Source organism: Acipenser ruthenus, chromosome 23 (assembly GCF_902713425.1).
Source record: "Acipenser ruthenus chromosome 23, fAciRut3.2 maternal haplotype, whole genome shotgun sequence".
Taxonomy (NCBI): Eukaryota; Metazoa; Chordata; class Actinopteri; order Acipenseriformes; family Acipenseridae; genus Acipenser; species Acipenser ruthenus.
The window spans coordinates 9,381,034-9,395,185 of NC_081211.1; the positions used below are offsets into that span (position 1 = coordinate 9,381,034).

General features: G+C 45.0%; 1 protein-coding gene across 1 annotated transcript in view; it reads right to left on the reverse strand.

Annotated features, from left to right (window-relative positions):
- LOC131699748 (syndecan-3-like) overlaps window positions 1-14,152 on the reverse strand; it is a 90,571-nt gene that overhangs the window by 49,972 nt on the left and 26,447 nt on the right. The window lies entirely within an intron of this gene.

Sequence of the window (14,152 nt, forward strand, 5' to 3'; positions counted from 1 at the left end):
AAAAAAACGCAGATAAAAAAAGGACAACGCACAACAAAAACAACAACATATGTTTGCTCAGTAACATAAAAACGAGATGTACTGTACCTGTAGTTGCTGATTCCAGAATATAATAATGTCATTACAAACAATGGTTGGTTCCGGAATCAAGTGGATATCAGCAGGAGAACCAAACAAAGGGTTAACATTGTCCGGATAGTTTGCAGTCAAAATCCCAATTCAAGTGAACTTGAAATCTGCCCGACACGCACATCATGTAGTGAACAGATATCAAAGGGTCACGTCTTGTTCTATGAATTGGAAGCGCTGGAGGGAGCCGGGTTCACTATCAGACACGCCTGTTTCTGAGCACAAAGACAATGAAATGGAGACTGTTCTTGATCTTGCTAACAGCTCAGCCCCGCAGGGCCCTGCTTTCTCAAAGATCACTCGGCACGTTTCTATCCAGAACAATGCGTCTCACAGCATTAACAGAGGGGAGTCTAGAGGTGTGCTGAATTGAAGTTTGAACATTTCAGAAGCAAAGTGCATCTCTACAGTAGCTCCACATTGAGCAGATCTGTATGTACAGTTAGATAAGGAAGGTTCAGGTACTGACCTTCCTTATTAAACTATCTTAACTTGATACTGCACAGCAATCATGCATGCATCAGAGCCATACAATCAATCCCAGCTGTGTACGGCTGCTGGTTGGTTTTCTTTTGAATGTAGTGCTGGCTGTCAGACTGCCACCACAGGAATGATTTGCACTGGATAGAACAGAATGACTCGGATGACTCTGGACCCCACTCCTGACTGCAGAATTCAAAGCCCTCTCCACGCACGCTAATCCACCGCAGGCTGATAATGACCTGTCAGTAATCTGTCCGATGCAAGGCACTCAGGACAGCTCACCCTGCTTAAAACATTTCTGCAATGTCACCCTTTGATCTTTTGATTGATTCATTCTATGCATCTTCTAACTAAAAGTGGCTGTGTGGCTTTGAAGAGAAGGGGAGTGCGGGCAGATGTAGTATTGATTACGAACAGGTGTGTTAGCTTAACTGATTGCTAGTCAATCAGGGCGGGTTGCACCAACTGTATTTACATCTGACTTTAAGATACATCCGACTTCAATCTAGGAATAAACCCAGATGTAAAATGTACGCCTGTTGCGCCACCAGGACATAAGTGTGTCTTTGAGTTACACCTGGGCTTGAATCCCACGCCTTACAAACGGTAGTCAAGGTGTACCTCCATGGACACGTCAGTTTAGAGCTACATCTCCCCACCTTAAAGACAAGTACAAGTGAAGTTATAGATTCTGAACCAGTACCAGCGGCAATGAGGCGTGAGCAGGTGCTGAGGGACAGAAGGAATCCCTGGATATTTCAATGACAGAGAACTGGTGGAAAGATTGTCTTCATCGCTGAGAACTGTTTCAGTTAACTGATGAACTTTCTGACGATTTGCAATTCGTGTCCAATAGAAGCGGTGCACTCTCACCAGCCTTACTGACGCTCACTGCCTTCAGGTTTTATGCCAATGAGGCTTTTCAATACACTGTAGGGGTGTGACAGAGAGCAAATGAATCCTAGTCAACAATCTCCCTCCCGACCTGTGAGGGCGCTGTTTAACAGGAACACAGTGCCTCGTACTGGTTGGTCTGGCAGTTCATTCCAGGGTCAGTTGGAAGCCAGCCAGCCAGGAAGGGGGTGGAGTCACAATGCCCGAATTCATCGCCCTAAAGTGGTACGCGATGTGTCGTGTCTGTGTTGTGTGTTAGTTATTATTGTCTTATTGTTTCGGGACTGAAACCCTGGTTTTGCAAGGAGTGATACACATGGCTGTGTAGCGCCCGTGCTTATTTAAGTGTTGTTGACATGCAACCCAGCCAAATAAAGGAGCTGTTTTATTGAACTTTCACTGTCGTGTGTGTGTTATTCCTGAGCACCGCCACACCACTGCACCTGTGCACTACAAACCTGTGGGACATATTCCCTGAATATGATTGTGGAAGGGTGGTAGGCAATCCACTGACACACACGGGAGTCAGAAGTTTTATTTGAAAACACAGCACTGGTGCCGAGTTTTATTATTTGTGAAGTTTTCTTTTAGCTCCCAGAGGGCAACGGTAAACAGGACCACAGGAATACCAATACTGGTAAACAGTTCAAAGCTGGCGCACTCACAGGTGCTCAAAATAATAATGAAAACAAAAGGCAAAATGAAAAGGGAAAAATAAAACACAGTAATAAAACTACAAATAAAGGTGTTGCTTAAGCAGTGCCTCCACTGCCGCTAAGCCGGTCAGCTCGGGATCTCCGTCCTACGCTGTTATGCACGATACACTGGGGTGGCCAAGGTTCCCCTATCACTACACACGACCCCTCGGGTACGTAACAAGAGATTTTAATAAATTGTTTATTTATTGCTGGCTGTCTTCCTCAGCCATGCTTGGCTGTTTTAGTCGCTCGCTCCAACCACTGGCCTTCTCAGCCAGCGTCTCTGTGTGTTTCCCATCACGGCCACCCGAATGCATAACCCAGCACAGTTCTTATGGGCCAAGCAATCCCCCAAGGCCCGCCTCTCAGCCACTCAGAGAGAAGGAAAGCCAACACACCCTGTTCCCCACCTCTCCGTGTCACTGCCATGACTGACAGGCGGATCTACGAGGCCGCTGCCCCATTCCTGCAGTACCATGCATGCGCCAGATAGTCAACACAGATCTCCCCTATTACAATGATACATGAACATGTATTAGAAATGTAACTGGATTCATTAATGAAACTGTGCGTCTTGAGAAACAGGGCAAACTGCTGTGTCTTTGGAAGGGGGTCTCTGGCTTGCAGACATACTGAACTATGTGACCAATTGATTAGAGGACCAGCGCCTGAACTGGATTAGGCTGAGCGGAGAGTTGAACTAAGTACAGATAATTCACACGTGCAACAACAATCTTTTGATGCAAGGAAGACATAAACTAGCAATGTTTAAGGAGGCTGTGTGGTCCAGTGGTTAAAGAAAAGCCTTGTAACCAGGAGGTCCCCGGTTCAAATCCCACCTCAGCCACTGACTCATTGTGTGACCCTGAGCAAGTCACTTCACCTCCCTGTGCTCCGTCTTTCGGGTGAGATGTACTTGTAAGTGACTCTGCAGCTGATGCATAGTTCACACACCCTAGACTCGCCTTGGATAAAGGCGTCTGCTAAATAATAATAATAATAATAATAATAATAATAATAATAATAATAATAATAATAATGTCCCAATGGAAAAGGACATTAGCAGAGTGAAAAAGACTATAAATATCCAAGCAAAACAAAACATTTTGTGCTCCACATCGAATGCTAAACAAGGTGCTGTCACTCTGCTAAGCAAAGCTGCAACTTCAGGACTCTGCCTAAAAACGGACCCAAGAAGAGGAAGCAAGCTGCAGGCGAGTCACTACCACAAGCAACGAGACTGAGGCCCGGCTGGAGGACTGCCATAAAACTTAGAGACTGTTATCAGACAAACCAGTCTGGGTCTGCTGTACACCTAAAACCACAGTATCCTAAAGAAACTGTGCCCTGCTACCTGCGAAGCTAAAAGATTCAGCGAAGAGGACAGAGTGGACGGGCGCTGTTGTGGATCCTATACCGAGGACTGAAGACTTTGTTGCAGCTGTTTGTTGATTCTGTCGAGAATTGAAAGCTTTGTTGCCAAGTTTGATCCAATGTAGGATTGAAGACTTTGTTGCTGAGAGGAGAGCTTTTGTACTGGACATTTCAACAGACTGAAATTCCAAGCCAACAGACCAAAAGTCTCAGCTTCAAGGAACTGTTGAGTATAATTCCAGCTGCATTTTCCTTTCATGGAACTAAATTAATTAATTGTAACACATTCACACAGAATTGAACTGTTAATTATTTAGTTTGCACACTTTGCGTGTGAAATAACTTTTAGTGAAACTTGATGAAGTATAAGTAATCTACCTCATATTGTTGTATGAAGAATTTATTTAAAAGTAAACTTGCCATATCCTTAATCTATGTACCATTAACAAGCTTAATGTGATATATTCTAAGATTGTCTGCATCGTTTCAGTTGAGGCTGTGCTCATATGTGGGCGTGTGTGTATGTGAGCAAGTTACTTGCTATGTCACAGCTTGCTTGAGCTGTTGAGTTGCTGCTTGTGTGTGAGGAGACAGACGGTGTCATATTTCAATTGCCTGCTAGCCAGCAGTGAGAGTTTTGAATTGTGTTTGTGCTTAGAGACTAAGAGATTTACTTTCTGACTTTTCTGATTTCTGTTTATTATTTGTGTACTTAATAAAATACTACTGTTGATTAATAATTCCTTGTGTCTGCGCGTGAATGTGTGTTCATAGTAAATCCTTGATCTTTGTAACACGTCAATTATATATTATTAATAAGAGAACTAATCAACCCAGATAAACATTAAATTATCAATTACTGAATTGTTCCTACAAATGTGCACAAATCAACAGCTTGTCGTGCCATTCGGCGTGTTTCACTGGTACTGCATTGACGCATGTGCAGGTAGGTCTACTTCCCTACTAATCAAACACAAATTGCTCATGTATCAGGGAGAAGTCAGGGCTTCCTGGAATTGTGGATTGTATAGATGGCACCCACATCCGCACACAGAAACAGCAAAGGAGAGCAGAAGAGAAGCGGGTCTACAGAAACAGGGGCCCCCGGACTGCACTTAGTGGCTGCAGCACACGGCTGAAACAGTGCACTTTTTCTTTCATTTTTTGTCCCAGTCAGAGTAGCACTACGCTGTTCAGCTATAGCTGTACCACTGGCTGGTAAAGCAGCACGCTTTTACCTGCCCAGTGTAGAGTCCCGGCTTAATAAATCGTGAAATCGACAACCTGCAAATCCTGTGGGAGCCTCCTTCAGTTTCCTGCAAACGCTACAATATATATTTGACATGGTTTTTTTTTCCACCCAAGACGGCCAAATAAATGAAGTTTAACACAGCACTAGCTTGTACTGTAAAACTGGTTCTGCCTATTTAATCAAATCAGAAACAAAGTCAGGATAACAAGCTGCACTGTTTTTAAAACCTTAAAATCCATTAACCTGTAGTCCTACAGTACAGCAATTTCTCACAACATTTCCATCACTTCACACCAATTTAAATCAATTCTCAATACTGACTATTAAGCTTCACATCTAAACATGTAGGTCGCACTTACTACGGTACTTTAACATTACAATTAAGGGCGTTCAACACATTTCATAAGACAGCTGGTATATCAGCAAACAAAATAACAGATCTCTCAACGTAAACTTTAGGGACTGGACTTCGCAACGCAGGCGTCAATCATCTGCTCAGGGTTAATGTCTCTGGTAACATCACTTTCAATGTGCAGTGAACACAACGGCGACCATCTCTCTTGACCCACTGTGGATCGCAACCAGTTTCGTATTCGTTGCATGACAGAAAAAAAAACCTTTCATATGTAGCTGTGCCAACAGGGAAGGGAAGTGCCAGTTTCAAAAGTTTTGTAAAATTCAGATAGAATTTTGTGGAAGCAACCGCCTTCAACTCTCTGGAGTGATTTACTTGTTTAGCAAATCCATTTTTACCAACTCCGTGTGTGTGAGCCAGCTCTGGATTGATTGAAAGGGCTCTTCCGTATTTACTCTGCAGTTCATCGATGCCCTCTGAAGCACATGCCAGCGCTGATCTACGCTTTCTTTAGCTATTTCATGGACTGAGATTAAAACCTATCAGTGTGACCAAAACAGGAAAGAAAACTATTTGTGGTGCATTGCCATGTCGTTGACTGTCTGGTTAAAACTCTCTTTTTTAAATTGCTGCTATTTAGTCAGCGATTCCATTTTTCCTAAACATATTTTATAAACCTATTTCAATCTTTTCCTGGTTAGCAATATATCTATTGTGTGTCTGTCTCTTGTAGAACTCCCTAATAATGGGTATGATTCTTAACTGAATACAAAACAGAAAACTAGCCCAGCTGCAGCATGCGCTGATGAGACGCCTCCACAGAACACAGTGATCACAACCGTACTGCGATACACTTAACAACTACCTACAACATGACAACACTTCACAGGAGGAAATTAACACTCGCCTCTTACTTGCAATTTGCTAATTGCTTAAAAGGAGTTGTGGGCCATCACCAGCCCTTACGATCACTCTGTGGAACTGCCAGCTCAGAACTGACTGCAGAATCTGTGTGAATCTGAAGTAAAACACCATATATAAAAATAAATACAAAGATAATGCACAACAATACCTCTGTGTGTGTACACGTGTACAGTGTCTAGGACAGCCTGTATCAATGAAGCGATCCCACCCCCTGCAAGGGGAGCCTATATCAATGAAGCGATCCCACCCCCTGCAAGGGGAGCCTGTATCAATGAAGCGATCCCACCCCCTGCAAGGACAGCCTGTATCAATGAAGCAATCCCACCCCCTGCAAGGGCAGCCTGTATCAATGAAGCAATCCCACCCCCTGCAAGGGGAGCCTGTATCAATGAAGCAATCCCACCCCCTGCAAGGACAGCCTGTATCAATGAAGCGATCCCACCCCCTGCAAGGACAGCCTGTATCAATGAAGCAATCCCACCCCCTGCAAGGGCAGCCTGTATCAATGAAGCAATCCCACCCCCTGCAAGGGGAGCCTGTATCAATGAAGCAATCCCACCCCCTGCAAGGGGAGCCTGTATCAATGAAGCAATCCCACCCCCTGCAAGGACAGCCTGTATCAATGAAGCGATCCCACCCCCTGCAAGGACAGCCTGTATCAATGAAGCAATCCCACCCCCTGCAAGGGCAGCCTGTATCAATGAAGCAATCCCACCCCCTGCAAGGGGAGCCTGTATCAATGAAGCAATCCCACCCCCTGCAAGGGGAGCCTGTATCAATGAAGCAATCCCACCCCCTGCAAGGACAGCCTGTATCAATGAAGCAATCCCACCCCCTGCAAGGGGAGCCTGTATCAATGAAGCAATCCCACCCCCTGCAAGGGGAGCCTGTATCAATGAAGCAATCCCACCCCCTGCAAGGGCAGCCTGTATCAATGAAGCGATCCCACCCCCTGCAAGGACAGCCTGTATCAATGAAGCGATCCCACCCCCTGCAAGGACAGCCTGTATCAACGAAGCGATCAAACCCCCTGCAAGGACAGCCTGTATCAATGAAGCAATCCCACCCCCTGCAAGGGGAGCCTGTATCAATGAAGCAATCCCACCCCCTGCAAGGACAGCCTGTATCAATGAAGCGATCCCACCCCCTGCAAGGGGAGCCTGTATCAATGAAGCGATCCCACCCCCTGCAAGGACAGCCTGTATCAATGAAGCGATCCCACCCCCTGCAAGGACAGCCTGTATCAATGAAGCGATCCCACCCCCTGCAAGGACAGCCTGTATCAATGAAGCGATCCCACCCCCTGCAAGGGGAGCCTGTATCAATGAAGCGATCCCGCCCCCTGCAAGGGGAGCCTGTATCAATGAAGCGATCCCGCCCCCTGCAAGGACAGCCTGTATCAATGAAGCGATCCCACCCCCTGCAAGGACAGCCTGTATCAATGAAGCGATCCCACCCCCTGCAAGGGGAGCCTGTATCAATGAAGCGATCCCACCCCCTGCAAGGACAGCCTGTATCAATGAAGCAATCCCACCCCCTGCAAGGGGAGCCTGTATCAATGAAGCGATCCCACCCCCTGCAAGGGGAGCCTGTATCAATGAAGCGATCCCACCCCCTGCAAGGACAGCCTGTATCAATGAAGCGATCCCACCCCCTGCAAGGACAGCCTGTATCAATGAAGCGATCCCACCCCCTGCAAGGACAGCCTGTATCAATGAAGCGATCCCACCCCCTGCAAGGACAGCCTGTATCAACGAAGCGATCAAACCCCCTGCAAGGACAGCCTGTATCAATGAAGCAATCCCACCCCCTGCAAGGGGAGCCTGTATCAATGAAGCAATCCCACCCCCTGCAAGGGGAGCCTGTATCAATGAAGCGATCCCACCCCCTGCAAGGACAGCCTGTATCAATGAAGCAATCCCACCCCCTGCAAGGACAGCCTGTATCAACGAAGCGATCAAACCCCCTGCAAGGACAGCCTGTATCAATGAAGCGATCCCACCCCCTGCAAGGACAGCCTGTATCAATGAAGCAATCCCACCCCCTGCAAGGACAGCCTGTATCAATGAAGCAATCCCACCCCCTGCAAGGACAGCCTGTATCAATGAAGCGATCCCACCCCCTGCAAGGACAGCCTGTATCAATGAAGCGATCCCACCCCCTGCAAGGACAGCCTGTATCAATGAAGCGATCCCGCCCCCTGCAAGGGGAGCCTGTATCAATGAAGCGATCCCGCCCCCTGCAAGGACAGCCTGTATCAATGAAGCGATCCCACCCCCTGCAAGGACAGCCTGTATCAATGAAGCGATCATGCTGGGGTATTTGCTTGGAGGAGTCGATGACTGTGGTACAGAAGACCATGCTGGTGTATTTGCTTGGAGACGGTGACTGTGGTACAGAAGACCATGCTGGTGTATTTGCTTGGAGAGGGTGACTGTGGTACAATAGACCATGCTGGTGTATTTGCTTGGAGACGGTGACTGTGGTACAGAAGACCATGCTGGTGTATTTGCTTGGAGACGGTGACTGTGGTACAGAAGACCATGCTGGTGTATTTGCTTGGAGGAGACGGTGACTGTGGTACAGAAGACCATGCTGGTGTATTTGCTTGGAGACGGTGACTGTGGTACAGAAGACCATGCTGGTGTATTTGCTTGGAGGAGACGGTGACTGTGGTACAGAAGACCATGCTGGTGTATTTGCTTGGAGACGGTGACTGTGGTACAGAAGACCATGCTGGTGTATTTGCTTGGAGACAGTGACTGTGGTACAGAAGACCACGCTGGTATTTGCTTGGAGGAGACGGTGACTGTGGTACAGAAGACCATGCTGGTGTATTTGCTTGGTCAGCTTCCTCTTCCCTTGACACACACTCTCTAAAGCAGTGCTGTTGCGAGAGGGGCGAGTGCTGGCTGCAGAAGAGCAACACAGAGACACAGGAACTGTGGGAGACCTCTGTTACCGTAGCAACACTGAGGCCATTAGCAGGCCTGGAACAATAAGAAATAGATAAACAAACTCACACAAGCCTCACTTAAAAAGCTGTGGAGATTAATGAATAAAATAATTAAATTAAAGAGAGAGGGAGAAAGAGCCACTTGAAGCAAAGAGGAGCCAACAACATTTTCTCTCTGTGCAGTCCAGTATGTAACAATGCTCTTGTGCAGTCCAGTATGTAACAATGCTCTTGTGCAGTTCAATGTAACTAATTGTTACTATGCAGATGATGCAGAACTCAGGGCTACTTTATTGTTCATTTTCAATCAAAAAATAAGTATGTTAAAATACTTGATTGAGAAAGTAAAGACGATTCACCACAAAGAAAAGATCTGTAGTCTTCCTGCAGGGGTTTGTTAAGAGATCTGATCAAGTCACGTGGACAACACGTCTTTCTCTAGGTCTGCCACTCTTTCACTTCAATCCAGAGTTTCACCTCAGAACGTATTAAGCTGGCAAACAGCAAGCCCCAAGAACTAATAGATACAGCAAGCATCATCTGAAAGCTTAAACCCAGAGGATCAGATTTAGACCTGCTGTCCTCGTCTAAACCGGACTGATTTACCTGAGCATGAGGGCCAAAAGTCATGTCCCCTGAAGAGCAGAGAAGCGAGCCTCAGTCCAGCCTGACCCTGAACCCCATTCTGAGGCGAGATGAGGTTTAGACGAGGCAACAGGCCGGGGGCTAAGCTTTCAAGTGATGCAAGTTGTCCCTATTATTGCTAGCGGCTTGTTGCTCAGTTGTGAAGGCTAGTGTCCAGCAAGCTTAATAAATGATGAGCTTAAACCAAGTTACTGCTCACCAATAACGAACGCTGCCTCCTGAGAGAAACACAGTACCCTCCACACCACAGCGAGGTGCAGGGTCAGGCGGTACAGGAGCAGAGGGCTCGATAGCCACTGTAGGACCGGAAGGCACAGAGCAGTTTATTCCACCAACTCTCTAATCTCACAGTGATCCCGCCTCCGCTCCTCTGCACTGAGGAGATGCCAGGAGTTGAAACAGCTTCCCTGTTTACTGAGAGCGTGGAGCTATTCATAACCTCCATGCCAAGGCTTCTCGCTCTGAAAGACAGCTATTGACCGTCAGGGTGACACATCACTGTGAAGAACACCCGTCTGCAGAGACGATTACAGCAGCAAATACACTGAAAACGACTTGCAAGTCCCACAAGAAACACGTTACATCTAGATTAAGATGCGTCAATTATGTGCCTACATTTCAGACACTGAACATGTATAAATATTGCATTAACATGGCTTTTTTTGCCAGTTATTTTACCCCTGATTTTCTCCCTAGTTTAGAATGTCCAATCATGTCCCCTCACTGCAGCAATTCACTGTAGTGTGAGGAGAAGATATTTTTTGTGTAATTTTACAGAATAATCCATCTGTAAATCTTTGTGATGGGCAAGATAGCAATCCGTGCACAAATGAACCAAAAAAAACCCTGTCTGCAAAGACGCTGTCAAATCACAAGCTACGAGATAAAAATGGGAAAGCAAACAAACAAACAAACATTTGGACAAATCTGTCTTTTTCCATGTCATTGGATTGGTCAACACACATATCTCCTCTCAGAATACCAACGCTACATTAGAGACATCAAGACCATGGAAGAGCATTGATCCACAGTGTGTGCTATAAAAAATCGTTATGAAGTTGTAGATTTTGGGAAAGGTCTCTTTCTCTTGACTTGCATTCCCCCTGTGTGGAACATTGCGTGCTGCAGCAGAGATGAAGCTGCCAGTACTGGTGCATGTCAAAGACCTGCAAGGCTACGTGTTGTACACTGCAGACCCAACTGAATCGACACGTGTCAGGGAATAAAACCCTGCGCTGGGAAAACAAAACCTTTTACATTCTACAACTAATTACTGTGTCTCATGCACAGAGAGACAGCACACTCTTACAAGCTAACCTGCCCCTCGCTCACTGCTATACTCCACACAGAGACCGCTATGAACCTCCAGCACAGGCATCCACAAATACTGAAAGTGAGGACAATCGTTTGGACTGAAAGTCTCTCTCGCTGTCTTCAATGTCGCAATGAGTTTTGTCTCACATTCTTATATCACTGGTCACAGGAATCAAGGGAAGCGCGGGCACTTCAAGGATTTTAAAGAGCTAGTGTTCAAGTCCCGCTAAGTTCAGTAATAGTTTTATTGTGGTAATAAACTGTATGACTCTCATGTGTGCCGCCACAATAATGTATCTGACCTCTGCTGCCATGTGAGCCAGTGGTTATACAATTAAATAGCAAATCTCATCAACGTATATAAAAGGAGCAAATAGCTCTCCATCTAATCTACTCAAACTATTATCAACCCAATTCCCTCAGCGAATTAATTTCAATTAATCTATTTTTGTGGTTTAATTTTAAATTTTAAATCAGTTAGAGTTGCTGTGGCAACTGTCCCTAATGAATGGGTCCATTGGAAACAAGAAATGCATTTATTAGAACTGTGGTTTTGGAAAGGGTGGGTGGGGTGAGCCCGGAAAAGGGGCAATTTCCTGAGTACATCTCATGACCCTCCTGGAGCTAATCAGAGTGCCTGTGTGAGTCATTAGGACCTGGTAATTGAAACAGCATGACACACAGACACAGCACTACACCCCATTCCCAGCACATGCCCCTTGACTATTATTCAGCTCTTGTACCAGTTTCCTTTTGCCATGGGTTTGGTTACGGGCTCAATTCACATTTTCTGTTTTTTGTGGATTAAGAAAGCAATATTCAGATATGGTCCAGTATCTGCATGGCTAGGGGTACATAACAAGGTGAAGCCAAGTTAAACAGCCTAGACCCGTGGATTGTGGACCATATGTTAACACCCTGGGGCGTGTTATTGCACATTTACTGTAACTCGCACACACATTCTAGCAGTGGCAACTAGGGTTGTCAAAAATACCGATACTTTGATACTATCGCGATACCAAATTTCAAAAACGGTTCTGAGCTTCATTAATTATGCATTCGGTAATACCGAAAAAACAGAAAGTATCGGAGCACTCTGTACTTGTATAATGAAAATTGCGTGTTTGCATCCTTCATGTAAAAGATGTACTAAAAAAAAAAGCTTCCCTTTATCCGCGCAGGGACACCATACACTCCAGGTGGAAACAACGACAACGAGACAGCCAGGATTCAGGAGTAAAAGGTTGAGATGGAAGGCACACGAGCATATTTCGCGTATGAAGCGAATGCGCAGGCCAAAGCAAAAGATCCACCCTTGCCCTTATGCAAACGGTTTTTTAAGACGGTACAAACAAAATGAGGCAACACCTCAAATTTAGCGAAGCATTTGGCAGACAGGCACCCTGACCTCTTCAAATAATTCAGACAGGTTAGCGACAGCGTAGATTATTGAATGAATGTATCACATATACATTAAAAATACATGTCCTCAATGAAAACGATGGGGAAATGTGAAATTAAGAAAGCAAGCTAGCTAACTTAGCGCTAATGTGTACGGTGTTGTGCTCTACGTTGGAGTGATAGATAGTATTTGTCTATCTTCACATTAATGTTACAAATAACGACTCTAGTTATCTGTGAATGTATCAAACACACCACAGATTTCTCTGTGAGGTTAGTCTAGCTTTATTGCGGTCGCCCCCGGGCTCGGCCTTCTACGACGTAGTACACGAGAGCGGTTTATCATAGGCGCATATGGCTGTCACTCTTGGAAAGGGGCGGACTGTGGCTTTCTAATTATACCCAATATGGGCATCTACGTCGGTGAGAATCTGACCTGACTGTGTGAGAGAGCAGACGCGCAGGGTAGCAAAGAAAACATTGCCAAACAAAACAAAAAAAGATTGCGTTTCCCTTGTTTTTGATCATTTTTGTCTTTTATATATTATTTTGCATTTCATGCATTTTCTATAGTTTTGTTATAAATGGCTGTAACTTGTGTTCTGGTGATCCAATTTTAATTCTTTCATTTTAGACATGTTCCCAAGACCTTGAAGTTTGATTGTAAAATACATTTTTTTCTACTCAGAGCACTGAAAAAAATATTTGACAACAAATGTTCTTTTTTTCTAAAAGGCGTATTTTATTTTCATCCTGCCATTCGTTAGTTTTTTGCTTATTATTATTTTATTTCTTAGCAGACGCCCTTATCCAGAGCGACTTACAATTGTTACAAGTTATCATTATTATTTTTACATACAATTACCCATTTATACAGTTGGTTTTTTACTGGAGCAATCTAGGTAAAGTACCTTGCTCAAGGGTACAGCAGCAGTGTCTCCCACCTGGGACTGAACCCACGACCCTCCAGTCAAGAGTCCAGAGCCCTAACCACTACTCCACACTGCTGCCCTATGTTTCTTTACTAAATGCAGTGGGTATCAAATCAGACAATGGATTTTTTATTTTCTGAACCCCCAGTTTGTGCTGATTTATTCCACATGTGGTACTCACCTGAAACCCCTGTAGTCACAGTTATAAGCACACATATAATAACAGTAAAAACTTTGAGAACTTTTCTCCGTCAGTAATGTACAGAGCACTCACCTGAATCACTTAATAAAAATCTCAAATTCATCCACTTTGTAGTTTTACTTCATCCTCTTTTTTTCCCCAGAAACAAGCAGAACTATTAAAGGGCCAGTCAATCACAGTCCTACACAAAAAAATTCTTAAATGATAATATGCAAATTCCGTTTACTGCACCTGCACCGTTTGACCTGGAGTCAAGATTGTTTACCTTTATTAAAGGAATGTTCTCTTATTTTGCGTATTCAGATGGGTTTTTTTTTTGCCGTGGTATTGAAGAGGTATCGAGTATCGTGAAACTGAACAGGTATCGTATCGAAGTTCAGAATTCTGGTATCGTGACAACCCTAGTGGCAACACATATAAGGTACACAAGGGCGCTCGACTGTACTGTTCAATTAGAGGGCTCTGTTGACAAGAGGAGGCGACACTCTGCTGGGAGGTCATTAAACGCAGTTCATGTTGTTTACTTCACAGATGTGTTAAACCCCTCAGCAGAGGGCAGAGTCAGCAGTGTGTATCGGCTCCTGTATAAGCAG